The 22,211-nt window shown below is 45.6% G+C and overlaps 9 non-coding genes across 9 annotated transcripts; all 9 read right to left on the bottom strand.

Moving 5' to 3' along the window:
* Positions 1–8,654: 8,654 nt before the first annotated feature.
* On the bottom strand, positions 8,655–8,725 carry trnag-gcc (transfer RNA glycine (anticodon GCC)). The gene has a single exon. It is a non-coding gene; the product is annotated as a tRNA-Gly (tRNA).
* A 1,533-nt stretch (positions 8,726–10,258) lies between these two features.
* On the bottom strand, positions 10,259–10,329 carry trnag-gcc (transfer RNA glycine (anticodon GCC)). Its single transcript has one exon. It is a non-coding gene; the product is annotated as a tRNA-Gly (tRNA).
* A 1,533-nt stretch (positions 10,330–11,862) lies between these two features.
* trnag-gcc (transfer RNA glycine (anticodon GCC)) lies at positions 11,863–11,933 on the bottom strand. Its single transcript has one exon. It is a non-coding gene; the product is annotated as a tRNA-Gly (tRNA).
* A 1,533-nt stretch (positions 11,934–13,466) lies between these two features.
* trnag-gcc (transfer RNA glycine (anticodon GCC)) lies at positions 13,467–13,537 on the bottom strand. The gene has a single exon. It is a non-coding gene; the product is annotated as a tRNA-Gly (tRNA).
* Positions 13,538–15,070: 1,533 nt separating this feature from the next.
* Positions 15,071–15,141, bottom strand: trnag-gcc (transfer RNA glycine (anticodon GCC)). Its single transcript has one exon. It is a non-coding gene; the product is annotated as a tRNA-Gly (tRNA).
* A 1,533-nt stretch (positions 15,142–16,674) lies between these two features.
* Positions 16,675–16,745, bottom strand: trnag-gcc (transfer RNA glycine (anticodon GCC)). The gene has a single exon. It is a non-coding gene; the product is annotated as a tRNA-Gly (tRNA).
* Positions 16,746–18,278: 1,533 nt separating this feature from the next.
* Positions 18,279–18,349, bottom strand: trnag-gcc (transfer RNA glycine (anticodon GCC)). Its single transcript has one exon. It is a non-coding gene; the product is annotated as a tRNA-Gly (tRNA).
* Positions 18,350–19,882: 1,533 nt separating this feature from the next.
* On the bottom strand, positions 19,883–19,953 carry trnag-gcc (transfer RNA glycine (anticodon GCC)). Its single transcript has one exon. It is a non-coding gene; the product is annotated as a tRNA-Gly (tRNA).
* Positions 19,954–21,486: 1,533 nt separating this feature from the next.
* On the bottom strand, positions 21,487–21,557 carry trnag-gcc (transfer RNA glycine (anticodon GCC)). Its single transcript has one exon. It is a non-coding gene; the product is annotated as a tRNA-Gly (tRNA).
* Between the last annotated feature and the right edge of the window lie 654 nt (positions 21,558–22,211).

Genomic DNA, 22,211 nt, shown 5'->3' with positions numbered 1-22,211 from the left:
GCGGAGCATGGGCAAGACAGCGGCAAAATTTAAGAGGGCACAGACAGGCTGCTGCATTTAACCAAAACATACGAAAATAACATTCTGTAGAAAAACAAGAGCGAGCAATATAAAATATAACCTGTAACTCTAAAAACGTAGCAGCAGTAGCAAAGGCTTTCTCGTATTTATGCTCGATTCTCTGATTTAGACAGGTCAGATTTAAAATGTAAAAAGACTTAACAGGCGGTCTAAAACAGGGACGCTATTAGGACATTTTTATAAAACACTGTTTCAACCTCAACTGCAGTGTTTTTGCATCATTTTTAGTCACCAGCCTTTAGAAGGATGTAAAGATTGAGAGAGCATGTCGGCGAGGTGTCCCATAACAATTGCATGGAATGATCAAGAACCAGACAAGACGGATTTGATTTGATTTGAGTTATTGTTGCATTACCTAAGTAAAATGAAACATTTTGCGAGCAGTACAAGCACATCGTGAGAAGGAAGGACGTACAGATTATACAGTGAAAAAAAAAGAAGTAAATGTCAAAAGGACTATGAAAACTCTACAGAGAAATCTTATTTGTTAATATGTTCCTGCGGGGAGAGGTTGCCGTCCAAAATGCACCGCCTGAGAACATGCTGGAGGCAGATTCAATTGAGGCTTTCAGAATGGAGTAGAAAAGCCACAGGAATAGTACATAATGACGGTTTACGATGGACAGGCAGGAACAAGGAAAGATTGCTAATGCAGAGGAGCAGCAGGGAGACACAGATCGAAAGGCGACACTGAGGGTGCAAATCGCTCTTCAGACGGACAAATAATCATTTCTTTTTCGTTGTAAATTTGTGAATTCTTCAAAGTTGTTATTGCTGTCTCTTGATTTCCCGTTTGCGTTCACTTTATTAACCCGATTATAACATATTTTCCTTCACACCTCATCCTGAAGAAGGAAAAAAAGGTCTTTTTCTCTGTATGAATGCCGCCTGTCTTCCCTTTAAGCTGGATTTCTGTCGGTCATCGACACAAATCGCAGCAGAAGTCTCTGATTGCTGCTGCTGCTGCTGCTGCTGTTGACGGATGGAGTCGTTGTCCTCCTGCCTGCAGTTTGCTCTTTGATCGGCGTGAGGCGCTGTTGAATGCCCAGACGAAAGAACAAACCTCACTCCCCTCAACTGAGTTAAAAATCACATAACAGTAGGTTGTAGTCCAGCAGGCTTAATTGGAAGCACACTAGCTTTCGGAGCGCCGCTCCTTCAACCTCATGAAGGAGCGTCGCTCCGAAAGCTAGTGTGCTTCCAATTAAACCTGTTGGACTGTAACCTGGTGTTGTATGATTTTTAACTTTGTACACCCCAATCCAACACCGGCATCTCCAAATCATCCCTCAACTGAGAACCACAAAGAACAACTTAGTAAAATTAACTCAGCATCCAAGGGTACCACAGCCACCTTCTCATGTTTGAACAGAAATGGAAGTTCATTGAACAATAAAGAGGGAACAAAAAAGCACGGAGCGAAAAGCTCCTCCAATAAATCAAACGTCCCGGGTTCCATTAAGCGACTTTTCGATTGGTTACATTGGTTGGAAAAGAAATAGCGTTTTATTTTGTTCCCCGGGGATCCTGCAATGGATTTGCTTCAGAAAAGTGATATCTAGAATCACTGCAGAAAGGAAAGCAGAAATACTCTTCTGTCAGGAACTGCAGGCTCCTTATATATTTTATTGCTTTTTTTTTACACCAGAATGGACGCCAGGAATGAGTGCAGAATTGCACCGAGCATTTGGAATACGGGACCCTTTAAAATCTGCAGGATAAACCCCAATCGCTGCCTAATGTCAGTCTTCTGTCTCTTTAGACAAATTCGACGCCAAGGTTGCACAAGCGAAATGAATTTGCACCCCTCCCGAGTACCGACACCTGCATCTAAGGGTGGGTTTATCTGGTGTCATAAGGCCATACGCGTTAGGAACAGGGGGTAGGCCGTTCGGCTCCCTTGAAGCCTGCTCCCTACTCAGCAGGATCATGGCTGATCTAACATTCCTCACGTAATTTTTTTTTCCCGGTTTGGAGATACCGGTGTTGGACTGGGGTGTACAAAGTTAAAGGCACACAATGGCATTCTTCGTTGCAATCTTTTTTATTGTGTCCGATACATCCTGGATAAACAATAGCCACATGTAAAAATAAACAATCCTACTCAAGAATTTCTCTGTATACATAATCATAATTTTCATCCACTCTCTTTTTTCTTTATACCGCTATAAATAGCAAAAGAAAATTTACAATTGTTATGCACAGATAACAATGCACAGATTTTGACAAGGGTGGGCAATCATTTCTGCAGCATAATTAGCATTGGTACATGGGGACCCTGCTGTGTTCTCAGCATAACAGACTATGAGCAGTTTACCTTGAAAATGAAAATCCCACAAGCTCGGAACCCTCTGACAGTATCTGACCATATTGTAAAATCCGGTCTGATGAAGGCTGCACCCTCATCAGACAACCGCCACAGATTACTTATAGCATGGAAACAAGCCTGTCGGCCCAACAAGTCCATATCAACCCGCAAACCAGCCAGACCCATTCCACGACATTTACCCCTTCGGGCAATTTGGCATGGCCAATTCACCTAACCTGCACATTTTTGGATTGTGGGAGGAAACCGGAGCGAATGTGCAAACTCCACACAGAGAATCGCCAGAGGCGAAAATTGAACGCGGGTCTCTGGCGCTGTAAGGCAGCAGTGCTAACCACTGTGGTACTGTGCCACCTGATAACGGGACAGCGCTCCGAAAGCTAGTGCTTTCGATTAAACCTGTTGGACTATAACCCGGTGTTATATGATTTTTAAATTTTTCCCGTAACACATTAAAATCATGAAACTTGATTTTAAAACTGTTCAAGAATCTATCTCAGTCTTAAATATGCACAAGGACACTGCCCCTACAGCTGTCTGTGGCAAGGGATCCCAAAGACTTACAACCTTCTGACAGAAGAAATATCTTGCATCCCTTTTACGTCCCTTTATTCTGAGAATGCATTTCGGGGTGCATTAATGGTGTGGGTATGCGTCTGCATTATTCGATGTATGTGAATTATGACCAACCGATCGTGTGTGTTTTAGTTTGTATGTGCCTGCATAATGGTTTGTATGATTATTAGTTCTTCTCTTTCTTTCAGTTGATATAGAATTGAATGGGCACATTTTAATGTGTGTCTACTAGTGTATTCATGTACATTAGTATGGAAAGCTGGTTGTCAGCATTTGACGATAGATTACGCAAAGATAACTGCAGTGTTAATAGCAGCACGTTAGATAGATTTCTTGCCGCACTACACAGACAAGCACAACACACCTCCGGTTCCTGCTGCGACTTCACGCCGTTTGACCTTCTGTCTGGTGTTGAGACCGAAGTTAATACGATCAATAGTGAGAAGCAATGTCCCGCACCTCTCATCTGAACTTGTTCTGGATATACAGTCAAGCATTGACTGGGAACACTATAGTACGTGTACTATAGATGGGTCAGTTTTTGTCCAGTGTGTGCAGGAGGACTTCCTGACACAGTATGTAGACAGACCAACAAGAAGCAAAGCCACATTAGATTTGGTACTACGTAATGAGCCTGGCCAGGTGTTAGATTTGGAGGGAGGTGAGCACCTTTGTGATAGCGATCACAATTCTGTTATGTTTACTTTAGTGATAGAAAGGGATAGGTGTATACCACTGGGCAAGAGTTACAGCTGGGAGAAAGGCAATTATGATGCGATTAGGCAAGATTCAGGAAGCATCAGATGGGGAGGAAACTGCAGCGGATGGGCACATTAGAAATGTGGAGCTTATTCAAGGAAAAGCTCCTGTGTGTCCTAGATACTACCTGTCAGGCAGGGAGGAAGCTGCAGAACGCGGGAGCCGTGGTTTATGAAGGAAGTGGGATCTCTGGTCAAGAGGAAGAAGAAGGCTTATGTTAGGATGAGATGTGAAGGCACAATTAGGGCACTTGAGGGTTACAAGGTAGCTAGGAAAGACCTAAAGAGAGAGCTCAGAACAGTCAGGAGGAGACATGAGAAGTTGTTGGCGCATAGGATCAGGGTAAACCCTAAGGCTTTCTATAGGTAATTAAGGAATAATAGAATGACGAGAGTAAGATTAAGGCCAATCAAGGATAGTAATGGGAAGTTGTGTGTGGAGTCAGAGGAGATAGAGGAAGCACGAAATGAATATTTTTCGACAGCATTCACTCTGGAAAACGACAATGTTGTCGAGGAGAATACTGAAATATAGGCTACTAGACTGGGTGGGATTAAGGTTCACAAGGAAGAGGTTTTAGAAATCCTGCAGAGTGTGAAAATAGATAAGTCTCCTGGCACGGATGGGATTTATCCTAGGATCCTCTGGGAAGCGAGGGAGGAGATTGCCGAGCCTTTGGCATTGATCTTTAAATGGTCATTGTCTACAGGAATGGTGCCAGAAGACTGGAGGATAGCAAATGTGGTTCCCCTGTTTAAGAAGGTGAGTAGAGACAACCCTGGTAATTATAGTCCAGTGAGCCTTACTTCAGTTGTTGGTAAAGTGTTGGAAAAGGTTAGAAGAGATAGGATTTATAATTATCTAGAAAGGAATAATTTGATTAGGGATAGTCAGCACGATTTTGTGAAGGGTAGGTCATGCCTCACAAACTTTATTGAGTTCTTTGAGAAGGTGACCAAACAAGTAGATGAGAGTAAGCCGGTTGATGTGGTGTATATGGATTTCAGCAAGGTGTTCGATAAGGTTCCTCACAGTAGGCTATTGTACAAACTGTAGAGGAATGGGGTTGTGGGAGATATAGCAGTTTGGATCAGTAATTGGCTTGCTGAAAGAAGACAGAGGGTGGTGGTTGATGGGAAATTTTCATCCTGGAGTCCAGTTACCAGTGGCGTACCGCAAGGGTCAGCGTTCGGTCCACTGCTGTTTGTCATTTTTATAAACGACCTGGATGAGGGCGTAGAAGGGTAGATTAGTAAATTTGCAGACAACACTAAGGTCGGTGGAGTTGTGGATAATGATGAAGGATGTTGTAGGTTTAAAGAGAGACATAGAAAAGCTGCAGAGCTTGGCTGAGAGGTGGCAAATGGAGTTTAATGTGGACAAGTATGAGGTGATTCACTTTGATCGGAGTAACCGGAATGCAAAGTACTGGGCTAATGGTAAGATTCTTGGTAGTGCAGATGAGCAGAGATCTCGGTGTCCAGGTACACAGATCCTTGACAGTTGCCACCTAGGTTAACAGAGTTGTTAAGAAGGCATACAGTGTTTTAGCTTTTATTAGCAGAAGGATCGCGTTCCGGAACCATGAGGTTATGCTGCAGCTGTACAAAGCTCTGGTACGGCCGCACATGGAGTATTGCGTACAGTTTTGGTCACCGCATTATAAGAAGGATGCGGAAGCTTTGGAAAGGGTGCAGAGGAGATTTACTAGGATGTTGCCTGGTAAGGAGGGAAGGTCTTACGAGGAAAGGCTGAGGGACTTGAGGCTGTTTTCGTTAGAGAGAAGAAGGTTGAGAGATCATCAGAGTGTTAGATAGGGTGGACAGGGAGAGCCTTTTTCCAAATATAGTGACGTCCAGCACGAGGGGGCATAGCTTTAAATTGAGGGGTGATAGATATAGGACAGATGTCAGAGATAGTTTCTTTATTCAGAGAGCAGTAAGGGTATGGAACGCTTTGCCTGCAACGGTAGGAGATTCGCCAACTTTAAGTACATTTAAGTCGTCACTGGACAAGCATAAGGACGTACATGGAATAGTGTAGGTTAGATGGGCTTCAGGTTGTTATGACAGGTCGGCACAACATCGAGGGCCGAAGGGCCTGTACTGCACTGTAATGTTCTATGTTCTAAAACAGTTGAAGGCAACATACGGGCTGCCGACATAAAATGTGGTTGAAAAGCTTCAAGAAATCGAAGAAATAGTGTTCTAGTCACCGAGATTTTTTTTCAAAATCCAAAACGCAACCCAGAGCGACCAAAGACAACAGTTTACAAATAAATTGTTCAGTTCTTCTGAAAAATAAGTAATATGAGCCCCTTCCCAATGACAACTATGTAATGTTTCTCAAGCTAATAGTTTACTGATACTCACAGGAAGTAGTTATTGTTCATACTTTGGACACATTTGGACCAGTCTCCATGGAATCTCGTTTTACTCGGCAGCTTTACTTATGAGACAAAAAAGTGGGAGTCCACTTGTAATTTTATGCACAAACTGGAATAAAGAAACAAAAGGGATATGATTGAATATTACCTAAAACCATGCTCGTTCGCAATAAACTTCCTGATTCTTATATTATCTACCAACCACAAAGTTAAATCTTTGGTGCAGCCCTTAGCTAAGTGAAGATTGCCGACCAGACTGGGGCAAGGTACGTCCTCTGCAGCAGAAAATGTGTTGCTGGAAAAGCGCAGCAGGTCAGGCAGCATCCAAGGAGCAGGAGAATCGACGTTTCGGGCATGAGCCCTTCTTCAGGAATGAGGAAAGTGTGTCCAGCAGGCTAAGATAAAAGGTAGGGAAGTGGGACTTGGGGGAGGGGCGTTGGAAATGCGATAGGTGGAAGGAGGTAAAGGTGAGGGTGATAGGCCGGAGTGGGGGTGGGGGCAGAGAGGTCAGGAAGAAGATTGCAGGTTAGGAAGACGGTGCAGAGTTCGAGGGATTTGTATGAGACAAGGTGGGGGGAGGGGAAATGAGGAAACTGGAGAAATCTGTGTTTATCCCTTGTGGTTGGAGGGTTCCTAGGCGCAAGATGAGGCATTCTTCCTCCAACCGTCGTGTTGCTATGGTCTGGCGATGGAGGAGTCCAAGGACCTGCATGTCCTTGGTGGAGTGGGAGGGGGAGTTGAAGTGTTGAGGCACAGAGTGGTTGGGTTGGTTGGTCCGGGTGTCCCAGAGGTGTTCTCTGAAACATTCCGCAAGTAAGTGGCCTGTCTCCCCAATATAGAGGAGGCCACATCGGGTGCAGCGGATGCAATAAATGATATGTGTGGAGGTGCAGGTGAATTTGTGGCGGATATGGAAGGGTCCCTTGGGGCCTTGGAGGGAAGTAAGGAGGGAGGTGTGGGCGCAAGTTTTGCATTTCTTGCGGTTGCAGGGGAAGGTGCCGGGAGTGGAGATTGGGTTGGTGGACCTGACGAGGGCATCATGGAGGGAGTGGTCCTTTCGGAACGCTGATAGGGGAGGGGAGGGAAATATATCCCTGGTGGTGGGGTCCATTTGGAAGTGGCGGAAATGACGACAGATAATACGATGTATATGGAGGTTGGTGGGGTGGTCGGTGAGGACCAGTGGGGTTCTGTCCTGGGGGCGATTGGAGGTGCGGGGCTCAAGGGCGGAGGAGCGGGAAGTGGAGGAGATGCGGTGGATGGCATCGTCGATCACGTCTGGGGGGAAATTGCGGTCTTTGAAGAAGGAGGCCATCTGGGTTGCACAGTTTTGGAACTGGTCCATCTGGGAGCAGATGCGGCTGAGACGAAGGAATTTGGATTATGGGATGGAGTTTTACAGGGAGCAGGGTGGGAGGAGGTGTAGTCTAGGTAGCTGTGGGAGTTGGTCTGTTCATAGTAAATGTCCGTTGATTCGGTCACCTGAGATAGAAATGAAAATGTCTCGGAAGGGGAGGGAGGAGACTGAGACAGTCCAGGTGAATTTGAGGTCGGGGTGGAAGGTGGATGAACTGTTCAACCTTCTCATGAGAGCACGAGTTAGCGCCGATACAGTCATCGATGCAGCGGAGGAAAAGGTGGGGGGTGGTGCCAATGTAGCTGCGGAAGATAGAATGTTCCACAAATTCTACGAAGGGGAAGGCATAGTTGGGGCCCATGCGGGTGCCCATGGCTACTTCTTTGGTTTGGAGGAAGTGGGAGGATTGGAAAAAGAAGCTGTTTAGGGTGAGGACCAGTTCAGTCAGTCGAAGGAGGGTGTCAGTGGAAGGGTACTGATTGGTATGGCAGGAAAGGAAGAAGCGGAGGGCTTTGACTCCACACAATTCTACCTCCTGCCCAAAATCCACAAACCGGACTAACCCGGCCGACCCATTGTCTCAGCCTGCTCATGCCACACGGAACTCATCTCTGCATACCTCGACACGGTCCTGTCCCCCTTAGTCCAAGAACTCCCCAACTACGTTCAAGACACCACCCACACACTCCAACTCCTCCATGATTTTCGCTTCCCCGGAGAATCATTCCTGTGAACCTACATGTGCACGTCCAGCAGTTCCTTAAATGACCCCAATGACTCTGCTTCCACCACCACAGCTGGCAACCCATTCCATGCATTCACAACTTTCTGCGTAAAGAACCTACCGCTGACGTCTCCTTGATACTTTCTGCGTAAATCTCATTCGGCGTATGGAGTCTGGCCCATCATTCTGGGATCACGGCCGGTCATCTCACGAGGTCGATTTTAGTAAATGCCATGAGTTTCCAGAAACCTGTGGATTCCGTCATGAAAATGCTCAGAAACGGAGCCTGCAGAGCAGTGATTTCTACCCCACCCGATGAGAAAACACTTTCCTGTGAACCGCGCGCGCAGCAGGACATCGGTGAGTCTGCAGCTAGGCGAAACAGACATTGCATCGGGCTGAACTTGGTTACGCCGTGCAGCATTTGAAATTAAAGGGGCGACAATGCATTGGCCGGGAATCGAACCCGGGCCTCCCGCGTGGCAGGCGAGAATTCTACCACTGAACCACCAATGCACCTACAGACCGCGCACGCTAGAACTTTACTACAGTTTGAACTCCAGCAGGAAACTAAACCGGTATTCTTGATATTCTGTGCAGTGGCGCAGCAAACTGACTCCAATCTCCAGCATCTGCAGCCCTGACTTTCTCCATTGCTGATATAGCGAGAAACCAAGTAGGAAAATCGCAATGAAGCGCTGTTTGTTTGACTGGTTTGATTTTATCTGAACACTGTTTTTTATTTCAAAATATATAAAGTAAATAATACAAATAGGATTCTAGGCTCAAAATTATTACTTGCAACTTATAGTTTGCCTGGATGGTTCCTGACCAAGTGGAGAACGCTCTTCTTAAAATGGAAATGAGTTCTACTTTAATTATAACATTAACGTGTTACGTGCACACAATCAGCACAACTCATATTTATAAACACAAGAACATAGAGATGGTGGTAGGAATAGCCCACAGATCAAGCCTGCTCGCTAAAGTTAATGATCAACTTCACTTTCCTGCCCATCCCTTGGTTTTGGAAGCATGCCAACTATTTCTCCAATCCAGCCTCAAATAGATCATAGAACATAGAAAAGTACAGCACAGAACAGGCCCTTTGGCCCACGATGTTGTGCCGAGGTTTCATCCTAATGTAATGTAACCTACGCAACCCTCAACTCACTGCTCTCCATGTGCACGTCCAGCAGTTCCTTAAATGACCCCAATGACTCTGCTTCCACCACCACAGCTGGCAACCCATTCCATGCATTCACAACTTTCTGCGTAAAGAACCTACCGCTGACGTCTCCTTGATACTTTCCGCCTAATATCTTCAAACTATGACTCCGGCTATTGACTCTGTCTGTGCCACTCATTATTCAAAGATATTCAATGCTAGAACATCAATGACGCTCTGTTGTGAAGAACTGAGTAGGTTTACAATCTTTGTTTATCCACTGGTTGGAGTCACATCTCGCACAAAGAAAGACGATTGCGTTCGTCAGAGGGCATTGGCTTTCTGCATTTGAACCTAGTATGGTCTGCTTCAGTATCTGAGGAGTTGTCAGTGGTGCTATCATTATGCAATCGTGAACAAAAATGGCCACTTCTGACTATATGACAGAAGGAAGGTCACTGATGAAGCAGCAGAAGATGTTTGGATATAGGACAGTACCCTTCCTGACGAAGGACTCCTGGCCGAGAGGTCTATTTTGCTGGTCCTCGGATGCTGCCTGCCCCGCTGTGCTTTTCCAGCACCACTCTAATCTCATTCGGCGTATGGAGTCTGGCCCATCATTCTGGGATCACGGCCGGTCATCTCACGAGGTCGATTTTACTAAATGCCATGAGTTTCCAGAAACCTGTGGATTCCGTCATGAAAATGCTCAGAAACGGAGCCTGCAGAGCAGTGATTTCTACCCCACCCGATGAGAAAACACTTTCCTGTGAACCGCGCGCGCAGCAGGACATCGGTGAGTCTGCAGCTAGGCGAAACAGACATTGCATCGGGCTGAACTTGGTTACGCCGTGCAGCATTTGAAATTAAAGGGGCGACAATGCATTGGCCGGGAATCGAACCCGGGCCTCCCGCGTGGCAGGCGAGAATTCTACCACTGAACCACCAATGCACCTACGGACCGCGCACGCTAGAACTTTACTACAGTTTGAACTCCAGCAGGAAACTAAACCGGTATTCTTGATATTCTGTGCAGTGGCGCAGCAAACTGACTCCAATCTCCAGCATCTGCAGCCCTGACTTTCTCCATTGCTGATATAGCGAGAAACCAAGTAGGAAAATCGCAATGAAGCGCTGTTTGTTTGACTGGTTTGATTTTATCTGAACACTGTTTTTTATTTCAAAATATATAAAGTAAATAATACAAATAGGATTCTAGGCTCAAAATTATTACTTGCAACTTATAGTTTGCCTGGATGGTTCCTGACCAAGTGGAGAACGCTCTTCTTAAAATGGAAATGAGTTCTACTTTAATTATAACATTAACGTGTTACGTGCACACAATCAGCACAACTCATATTTATAAACACAAGAACATAGAGATGGTGGTAGGAATAGCCCACAGATCAAGCCTGCTCGCTAAAGTTAATGATCAACTTCACTTTCCTGCCCATCCCTTGGTTTTGGAAGCATGCCAACTATTTCTCCAATCCAGCCTCAAATAGATCATAGAACATAGAAAAGTACAGCACAGAACAGGCCCTTTGGCCCACGATGTTGTGCCGAGGTTTCATCCTAATGTAATGTAACCTACGCAACCCTCAACTCACTGCTCTCCATGTGCACGTCCAGCAGTTCCTTAAATGACCCCAATGACTCTGCTTCCACCACCACAGCTGGCAACCCATTCCATGCATTCACAACTTTCTGCGTAAAGAACCTACCGCTGACGTCTCCTTGATACTTTCCGCCTAATATCTTCAAACTATGACTCCGGCTATTGACTCTGTCTGTGCCACTCATTATTCAAAGATATTCAATGCTAGAACATCAATGACGCTCTGTTGTGAAGAACTGAGTAGGTTTACAATCTTTGTTTATCCACTGGTTGGAGTCACATCTCGCACAAAGAAAGACGATTGCGTTCGTCAGAGGGCATTGGCTTTCTGCATTTGAACCTAGTATGGTCTGCTTCAGTATCTGAGGAGTTGTCAGTGGTGCTATCATTATGCAATCGTGAACAAAAATGGCCACTTCTGACTATATGACAGAAGGAAGGTCACTGATGAAGCAGCAGAAGATGTTTGGATATAGGACAGTACCCTTCCTGACGAAGGACTCCTGGCCGAGAGGTCTATTTTGCTGGTCCTCGGATGCTGCCTGCCCCGCTGTGCTTTTCCAGCACCACTCTAATCTCATTCGGCGTATGGAGTCTGGCCCATCATTCTGGGATCACGGCCGGTCATCTCACGAGGTCGATTTTAGTAAATGCCATGAGTTTCCAGAAACCTGTGGATTCCGTCATGAAAATGCTCAGAAACGGAGCCTGCAGAGCAGTGATTTCTACCCCACCCGATGAGAAAACACTTTCCTGTGAACCGCGCGCGCAGCAGGACATCGGTGAGTCTGCAGCTAGGCGAAACAGACATTGCATCGGGCTGAACTTGGTTACGCCGTGCAGCATTTGAAATTAAAGGGGCGACAATGCATTGGCCGGGAATCGAACCCGGGCCTCCCGCGTGGCAGGCGAGAATTCTACCACTGAACCACCAATGCACCTACGGACCGCGCACGCTAGAACTTTACTACAGTTTGAACTCCAGCAGGAAACTAAACCGGTATTCTTGATATTCTGTGCAGTGGCGCAGCAAACTGACTCCAATCTCCAGCATCTGCAGCCCTGACTTTCTCCATTGCTGATATAGCGAGAAACCAAGTAGGAAAATCGCAATGAAGCGCTGTTTGTTTGACTGGTTTGATTTTATCTGAACACTGTTTTTTATTTCAAAATATATAAAGTAAATAATACAAATAGGATTCTAGGCTCAAAATTATTACTTGCAACTTATAGTTTGCCTGGATGGTTCCTGACCAAGTGGAGAACGCTCTTCTTAAAATGGAAATGAGTTCTACTTTAATTATAACATTAACGTGTTACGTGCACACAATCAGCACAACTCATATTTATAAACACAAGAACATAGAGATGGTGGTAGGAATAGCCCACAGATCAAGCCTGCTCGCTAAAGTTAATGATCAACTTCACTTTCCTGCCCATCCCTTGGTTTTGGAGGCATGCCAACTATTTCTCCAATCCAGCCTCAAATAGATCATAGAACATAGAAAAGTACAGCACAGAACAGGCCCTTTGGCCCACGATGTTGTGCCGAGGTTTCATCCTAATGTAATGTAACCTACGCAACCCTCAACTCACTGCTCTCCATGTGCACGTCCAGCAGTTCCTTAAATGACCCCAATGACTCTGCTTCCACCACCACAGCTGGCAACCCATTCCATGCATTCACAACTTTCTGCGTAAAGAACCTACCGCTGACGTCTCCTTGATACTTTCCGCCTAATATCTTCAAACTATGACTCCGGCTATTGACTCTGTCTGTGCCACTCATTATTCAAAGATATTCAATGCTAGAACATCAATGACGCTCTGTTGTGAAGAACTGAGTAGGTTTACAATCTTTGTTTATCCACTGGTTGGAGTCACATCTCGCACAAAGAAAGACGATTGCGTTCGTCAGAGGGCATTGGCTTTCTGCATTTGAACCTAGTATGGTCTGCTTCAGTATCTGAGGAGTTGTCAGTGGTGCTATCATTATGCAATCGTGAACAAAAATGGCCACTTCTGACTATATGACAGAAGGAAGGTCACTGATGAAGCAGCAGAAGATGTTTGGATATAGGACAGTACCCTTCCTGACGAAGGACTCCTGGCCGAGAGGTCTATTTTGCTGGTCCTCGGATGCTGCCTGCCCCGCTGTGCTTTTCCAGCACCACTCTAATCTCATTCGGCGTATGGAGTCTGGCCCATCATTCTGGGATCACGGCCGGTCATCTCACGAGGTCGATTTTAGTAAATGCCATGAGTTTCCAGAAACCTGTGGATTCCGTCATGAAAATGCTCAGAAACGGAGCCTGCAGAGCAGTGATTTCTACCCCACCCGATGAGAAAACACTTTCCTGTGAACCGCGCGCGCAGCAGGACATCGGTGAGTCTGCAGCTAGGCGAAACAGACATTGCATCGGGCTGAACTTGGTTACGCCGTGCAGCATTTGAAATTAAAGGGGCGACAATGCATTGGCCGGGAATCGAACCCGGGCCTCCCGCGTGGCAGGCGAGAATTCTACCACTGAACCACCAATGCACCTACAGACCGCGCACGCTAGAACTTTACTACAGTTTGAACTCCAGCAGGAAACTAAACCGGTATTCTTGATATTCTGTGCAGTGGCGCAGCAAACTGACTCCAATCTCCAGCATCTGCAGCCCTGACTTTCTCCATTGCTGATATAGCGAGAAACCAAGTAGGAAAATCGCAATGAAGCGCTGTTTGTTTGACTGGTTTGATTTTATCTGAACACTGTTTTTTATTTCAAAATATATAAAGTAAATAATACAAATAGGATTCTAGGCTCAAAATTATTACTTGCAACTTATAGTTTGCCTGGATGGTTCCTGACCAAGTGGAGAACGCTCTTCTTAAAATGGAAATGAGTTCTACTTTAATTATAACATTAACGTGTTACGTGCACACAATCAGCACAACTCATATTTATAAACACAAGAACATAGAGATGGTGGTAGGAATAGCCCACAGATCAAGCCTGCTCGCTAAAGTTAATGATCAACTTCACTTTCCTGCCCATCCCTTGGTTTTGGAAGCATGCCAACTATTTCTCCAATCCAGCCTCAAATAGATCATAGAACATAGAAAAGTACAGCACAGAACAGGCCCTTTGGCCCACGATGTTGTGCCGAGGTTTCATCCTAATGTAATGTAACCTACGCAACCCTCAACTCACTGCTCTCCATGTGCACGTCCAGCAGTTCCTTAAATGACCCCAATGACTCTGCTTCCACCACCACAGCTGGCAACCCATTCCATGCATTCACAACTTTCTGCGTAAAGAACCTACCGCTGACGTCTCCTTGATACTTTCCGCCTAATATCTTCAAACTATGACTCCGGCTATTGACTCTGTCTGTGCCACTCATTATTCAAAGATATTCAATGCTAGAACATCAATGACGCTCTGTTGTGAAGAACTGAGTAGGTTTACAATCTTTGTTTATCCACTGGTTGGAGTCACATCTCGCACAAAGAAAGACGATTGCGTTCGTCAGAGGGCATTGGCTTTCTGCATTTGAACCTAGTATGGTCTGCTTCAGTATCTGAGGAGTTGTCAGTGGTGCTATCATTATGCAATCGTGAACAAAAATGGCCACTTCTGACTATATGACAGAAGGAAGGTCACTGATGAAGCAGCAGAAGATGTTTGGATATAGGACAGTACCCTTCCTGACGAAGGACTCCTGGCCGAGAGGTCTATTTTGCTGGTCCTCGGATGCTGCCTGCCCCGCTGTGCTTTTCCAGCACCACTCTAATCTCATTCGGCGTATGGAGTCTGGCCCATCATTCTGGGATCACGGCCGGTCATCTCACGAGGTCGATTTTAGTAAATGCCATGAGTTTCCAGAAACCTGTGGATTCCGTCATGAAAATGCTCAGAAACGGAGCCTGCAGAGCAGTGATTTCTACCCCACCCGATGAGAAAACACTTTCCTGTGAACCGCGCGCGCAGCAGGACATCGGTGAGTCTGCAGCTAGGCGAAACAGACATTGCATCGGGCTGAACTTGGTTACGCCGTGCAGCATTTGAAATTAAAGGGGCGACAATGCATTGGCCGGGAATCGAACCCGGGCCTCCCGCGTGGCAGGCGAGAATTCTACCACTGAACCACCAATGCACCTACAGACCGCGCACGCTAGAACTTTACTACAGTTTGAACTCCAGCAGGAAACTAAACCGGTATTCTTGATATTCTGTGCAGTGGCGCAGCAAACTGACTCCAATCTCCAGCATCTGCAGCCCTGACTTTCTCCATTGCTGATATAGCGAGAAACCAAGTAGGAAAATCGCAATGAAGCGCTGTTTGTTTGACTGGTTTGATTTTATCTGAACACTGTTTTTTATTTCAAAATATATAAAGTAAATAATACAAATAGGATTCTAGGCTCAAAATTATTACTTGCAACTTATAGTTTGCCTGGATGGTTCCTGACCAAGTGGAGAACGCTCTTCTTAAAATGGAAATGAGTTCTACTTTAATTATAACATTAACGTGTTACGTGCACACAATCAGCACAACTCATATTTATAAACACAAGAACATAGAGATGGTGGTAGGAATAGCCCACAGATCAAGCCTGCTCGCTAAAGTTAATGATCAACTTCACTTTCCTGCCCATCCCTTGGTTTTGGAAGCATGCCAACTATTTCTCCAATCCAGCCTCAAATAGATCATAGAACATAGAAAAGTACAGCACAGAACAGGCCCTTTGGCCCACGATGTTGTGCCGAGGTTTCATCCTAATGTAATGTAACCTACGCAACCCTCAACTCACTGCTCTCCATGTGCACGTCCAGCAGTTCCTTAAATGACCCCAATGACTCTGCTTCCACCACCACAGCTGGCAACCCATTCCATGCATTCACAACTTTCTGCGTAAAGAACCTACCGCTGACGTCTCCTTGATACTTTCCGCCTAATATCTTCAAACTATGACTCCGGCTATTGACTCTGTCTGTGCCACTCATTATTCAAAGATATTCAATGCTAGAACATCAATGACGCTCTGTTGTGAAGAACTGAGTAGGTTTACAATCTTTGTTTATCCACTGGTTGGAGTCACATCTCGCACAAAGAAAGACGATTGCGTTCGTCAGAGGGCATTGGCTTTCTGCATTTGAACCTAGTATGGTCTGCTTCAGTATCTGAGGAGTTGTCAGTGGTGCTATCATTATGCAATCGTGAACAAAAATGGCCACTTCTGACTATATGACAGAAGGAAGGTCACTGATGAAGCAGCAGAAGATGTTTGGATATAGGACAGTACCCTTCCTGACGAAGGACTCCTGGCCGAGAGGTCTATTTTGCTGGTCCTCGGATGCTGCCTGCCCCGCTGTGCTTTTCCAGCACCACTCTAATCTCATTCGGCGTATGGAGTCTGGCCCATCATTCTGGGATCACGGCCGGTCATCTCACGAGGTCGATTTTAGTAAATGCCATGAGTTTCCAGAAACCTGTGGATTCCGTCATGAAAATGCTCAGAAACGGAGCCTGCAGAGCAGTGATTTCTACCCCACCCGATGAGAAAACACTTTCCTGTGAACCGCGCGCGCAGCAGGACATCGGTGAGTCTGCAGCTAGGCGAAACAGACATTGCATCGGGCTGAACTTGGTTACGCCGTGCAGCATTTGAAATTAAAGGGGCGACAATGCATTGGCCGGGAATCGAACCCGGGCCTCCCGCGTGGCAGGCGAGAATTCTACCACTGAACCACCAATGCACCTACAGACCGCGCACGCTAGAACTTTACTACAGTTTGAACTCCAGCAGGAAACTAAACCGGTATTCTTGATATTCTGTGCAGTGGCGCAGCAAACTGACTCCAATCTCCAGCATCTGCAGCCCTGACTTTCTCCATTGCTGATATAGCGAGAAACCAAGTAGGAAAATCGCAATGAAGCGCTGTTTGTTTGACTGGTTTGATTTTATCTGAACACTGTTTTTTATTTCAAAATATATAAAGTAAATAATACAAATAGGATTCTAGGCTCAAAATTATTACTTGCAACTTATAGTTTGCCTGGATGGTTCCTGACCAAGTGGAGAACGCTCTTCTTAAAATGGAAATGAGTTCTACTTTAATTATAACATTAACGTGTTACGTGCACACAATCAGCACAACTCATATTTATAAACACAAGAACATAGAGATGGTGGTAGGAATAGCCCACAGATCAAGCCTGCTCGCTAAAGTTAATGATCAACTTCACTTTCCTGCCCATCCCTTGGTTTTGGAAGCATGCCAACTATTTCTCCAATCCAGCCTCAAATAGATCATAGAACATAGAAAAGTACAGCACAGAACAGGCCCTTTGGCCCACGATGTTGTGCCGAGGTTTCATCCTAATGTAATGTAACCTACGCAACCCTCAACTCACTGCTCTCCATGTGCACGTCCAGCAGTTCCTTAAATGACCCCAATGACTCTGCTTCCACCACCACAGCTGGCAACCCATTCCATGCATTCACAACTTTCTGCGTAAAGAACCTACCGCTGACGTCTCCTTGATACTTTCCGCCTAATATCTTCAAACTATGACTCCGGCTATTGACTCTGTCTGTGCCACTCATTATTCAAAGATATTCAATGCTAGAACATCAATGACGCTCTGTTGTGAAGAACTGAGTAGGTTTACAATCTTTGTTTATCCACTGGTTGGAGTCACATCTCGCACAAAGAAAGACGATTGCGTTCGTCAGAGGGCATTGGCTTTCTGCATTTGAACCTAGTATGGTCTGCTTCAGTATCTGAGGAGTTGTCAGTGGTGCTATCATTATGCAATCGTGAACAAAAATGGCCACTTCTGACTATATGACAGAAGGAAGGTCACTGATGAAGCAGCAGAAGATGTTTGGATATAGGACAGTACCCTTCCTGACGAAGGACTCCTGGCCGAGAGGTCTATTTTGCTGGTCCTCGGATGCTGCCTGCCCCGCTGTGCTTTTCCAGCACCACTCTAATCTCATTCGGCGTATGGAGTCTGGCCCATCATTCTGGGATCACGGCCGGTCATCTCACGAGGTCGATTTTAGTAAATGCCATGAGTTTCCAGAAACCTGTGGATTCCGTCATGAAAATGCTCAGAAACGGAGCCTGCAGAGCAGTGATTTCTACCCCACCCGATGAGAAAACACTTTCCTGTGAACCGCGCGCGCAGCAGGACATCGGTGAGTCTGCAGCTAGGCGAAACAGACATTGCATCGGGCTGAACTTGGTTACGCCGTGCAGCATTTGAAATTAAAGGGGCGACAATGCATTGGCCGGGAATCGAACCCGGGCCTCCCGCGTGGCAGGCGAGAATTCTACCACTGAACCACCAATGCACCTACAGACCGCGCACGCTAGAACTTTACTACAGTTTGAACTCCAGCAGGAAACTAAACCGGTATTCTTGATATTCTGTGCAGTGGCGCAGCAAACTGACTCCAATCTCCAGCATCTGCAGCCCTGACTTTCTCCATTGCTGATATAGCGAGAAACCAAGTAGGAAAATCGCAATGAAGCGCTGTTTGTTTGACTGGTTTGATTTTATCTGAACACTGTTTTTTATTTCAAAATATATAAAGTAAATAATACAAATAGGATTCTAGGCTCAAAATTATTACTTGCAACTTATAGTTTGCCTGGATGGTTCCTGACCAAGTGGAGAACGCTCTTCTTAAAATGGAAATGAGTTCTACTTTAATTATAACATTAACGTGTTACGTGCACACAATCAGCACAACTCATATTTATAAACACAAGAACATAGAGATGGTGGTAGGAATAGCCCACAGATCAAGCCTGCTCGCTAAAGTTAATGATCAACTTCACTTTCCTGCCCATCCCTTGGTTTTGGAAGCATGCCAACTATTTCTCCAATCCAGCCTCAAATAGATCATAGAACATAGAAAAGTACAGCACAGAACAGGCCCTTTGGCCCACGATGTTGTGCCGAGGTTTCATCCTAATGTAATGTAACCTACGCAACCCTCAACTCACTGCTCTCCATGTGCACGTCCAGCAGTTCCTTAAATGACCCCAATGACTCTGCTTCCACCACCACAGCTGGCAACCCATTCCATGCATTCACAACTTTCTGCGTAAAGAACCTACCGCTGACGTCTCCTTGATACTTTCCGCCTAATATCTTCAAACTATGACTCCGGCTATTGACTCTGTCTGTGCCACTCATTATTCAAAGATATTCAATGCTAGAACATCAATGACGCTCTGTTGTGAAGAACTGAGTAGGTTTACAATCTTTGTTTATCCACTGGTTGGAGTCACATCTCGCACAAAGAAAGACGATTGCGTTCGTCAGAGGGCATTGGCTTTCTGCATTTGAACCTAGTATGGTCTGCTTCAGTATCTGAGGAGTTGTCAGTGGTGCTATCATTATGCAATCGTGAACAAAAATGGCCACTTCTGACTATATGACAGAAGGAAGGTCACTGATGAAGCAGCAGAAGATGTTTGGATATAGGACAGTACCCTTCCTGACGAAGGACTCCTGGCCGAGAGGTCTATTTTGCTGGTCCTCGGATGCTGCCTGCCCCGCTGTGCTTTTCCAGCACCACTCTAATCTCATTCGGCGTATGGAGTCTGGCCCATCATTCTGGGATCACGGCCGGTCATCTCACGAGGTCGATTTTAGTAAATGCCATGAGTTTCCAGAAACCTGTGGATTCCGTCATGAAAATGCTCAGAAACGGAGCCTGCAGAGCAGTGATTTCTACCCCACCCGATGAGAAAACACTTTCCTGTGAACCGCGCGCGCAGCAGGACATCGGTGAGTCTGCAGCTAGGCGAAACAGACATTGCATCGGGCTGAACTTGGTTACGCCGTGCAGCATTTGAAATTAAAGGGGCGACAATGCATTGGCCGGGAATCGAACCCGGGCCTCCCGCGTGGCAGGCGAGAATTCTACCACTGAACCACCAATGCACCTACAGACCGCGCACGCTAGAACTTTACTACAGTTTGAACTCCAGCAGGAAACTAAACCGGTATTCTTGATATTCTGTGCAGTGGCGCAGCAAACTGACTCCAATCTCCAGCATCTGCAGCCCTGACTTTCTCCATTGCTGATATAGCGAGAAACCAAGTAGGAAAATCGCAATGAAGCGCTGTTTGTTTGACTGGTTTGATTTTATCTGAACACTGTTTTTTATTTCAAAATATATAAAGTAAATAATACAAATAGGATTCTAGGCTCAAAATTATTACTTGCAACTTATAGTTTGCCTGGATGGTTCCTGACCAAGTGGAGAACGCTCTTCTTAAAATGGAAATGAGTTCTACTTTAATTATAACATTAACGTGTTACGTGCACACAATCAGCACAACTCATATTTATAAACACAAGAACATAGAGATGGTGGTAGGAATAGCCCACAGATCAAGCCTGCTCGCTAAAGTTAATGATCAACTTCACTTTCCTGCCCATCCCTTGGTTTTGGAAGCATGCCAACTATTTCTCCAATCCAGCCTCAAATAGATCATAGAACATAGAAAAGTACAGCACAGAACAGGCCCTTTGGCCCACGATGTTGTGCCGAGGTTTCATCCTAATGTAATGTAACCTACGCAACCCTCAACTCACTGCTCTCCATGTGCACGTCCAGCAGTTCCTTAAATGACCCCAATGACTCTGCTTCCACCACCACAGCTGGCAACCCATTCCATGCATTCACAACTTTCTGCGTAAAGAACCTACCGCTGACGTCTCCTTGATACTTTCCGCCTAATATCTTCAAACTATGACTCCGGCTATTGACTCTGTCTGTGCCACTCATTATTCAAAGATATTCAATGCTAGAACATCAATGACGCTCTGTTGTGAAGAACTGAGTAGGTTTACAATCTTTGTTTATCCACTGGTTGGAGTCACATCTCGCACAAAGAAAGACGATTGCGTTCGTCAGAGGGCATTGGCTTTCTGCATTTGAACCTAGTATGGTCTGCTTCAGTATCTGAGGAGTTGTCAGTGGTGCTATCATTATGCAATCGTGAACAAAAATGGCCACTTCTGACTATATGACAGAAGGAAGGTCACTGATGAAGCAGCAGAAGATGTTTGGATATAGGACAGTACCCTTCCTGACGAAGGACTCCTGGCCGAGAGGTCTATTTTGCTGGTCCTCGGATGCTGCCTGCCCCGCTGTGCTTTTCCAGCACCACTCTAATCTCATTCGGCGTATGGAGTCTGGCCCATCATTCTGGGATCACGGCCGGTCATCTCACGAGGTCGATTTTAGTAAATGCCATGAGTTTCCAGAAACCTGTGGATTCCGTCATGAAAATGCTCAGAAACGGAGCCTGCAGAGCAGTGATTTCTACCCCACCCGATGAGAAAACACTTTCCTGTGAACCGCGCGCGCAGCAGGACATCGGTGAGTCTGCAGCTAGGCGAAACAGACATTGCATCGGGCTGAACTTGGTTACGCCGTGCAGCATTTGAAATTAAAGGGGCGACAATGCATTGGCCGGGAATCGAACCCGGGCCTCCCGCGTGGCAGGCGAGAATTCTACCACTGAACCACCAATGCACCTACAGACCGCGCACGCTAGAACTTTACTACAGTTTGAACTCCAGCAGGAAACTAAACCGGTATTCTTGATATTCTGTGCAGTGGCGCAGCAAACTGACTCCAATCTCCAGCATCTGCAGCCCTGACTTTCTCCATTGCTGATATAGCGAGAAACCAAGTAGGAAAATCGCAATGAAGCGCTGTTTGTTTGACTGGTTTGATTTTATCTGAACACTGTTTTTTATTTCAAAATATATAAAGTAAATAATACAAATAGGATTCTAGGCTCAAAATTATTACTTGCAACTTATAGTTTGCCTGGATGGTTCCTGACCAAGTGGAGAACGCTCTTCTTAAAATGGAAATGAGTTCTACTTTAATTATAACATTAACGTGTTACGTGCACACAATCAGCACAACTCATATTTATAAACACAAGAACATAGAGATGGTGGTAGGAATAGCCCACAGATCAAGCCTGCTCGCTAAAGTTAATGATCAACTTCACTTTCCTGCCCATCCCTTGGTTTTGGAAGCATGCCAACTATTTCTCCAATCCAGCCTCAAATAGATCATAGAACATAGAAAAGTACAGCACAGAACAGGCCCTTTGGCCCACGATGTTGTGCCGAGGTTTCATCCTAATGTAATGTAACCTACGCAACCCTCAAC

This window comes from Chiloscyllium plagiosum, unplaced genomic scaffold (assembly GCF_037043375.1).
Source record: "Chiloscyllium plagiosum isolate Xiang-an unplaced genomic scaffold, Cpla_swu_hap1 HiC_scaffold_35, whole genome shotgun sequence".
Taxonomy (NCBI): Eukaryota; Metazoa; Chordata; class Chondrichthyes; order Orectolobiformes; family Hemiscylliidae; genus Chiloscyllium; species Chiloscyllium plagiosum.
Note: the sequence above shows the minus strand (reverse complement) of the source record. Positions and strands in the feature narration are given on the sequence as shown.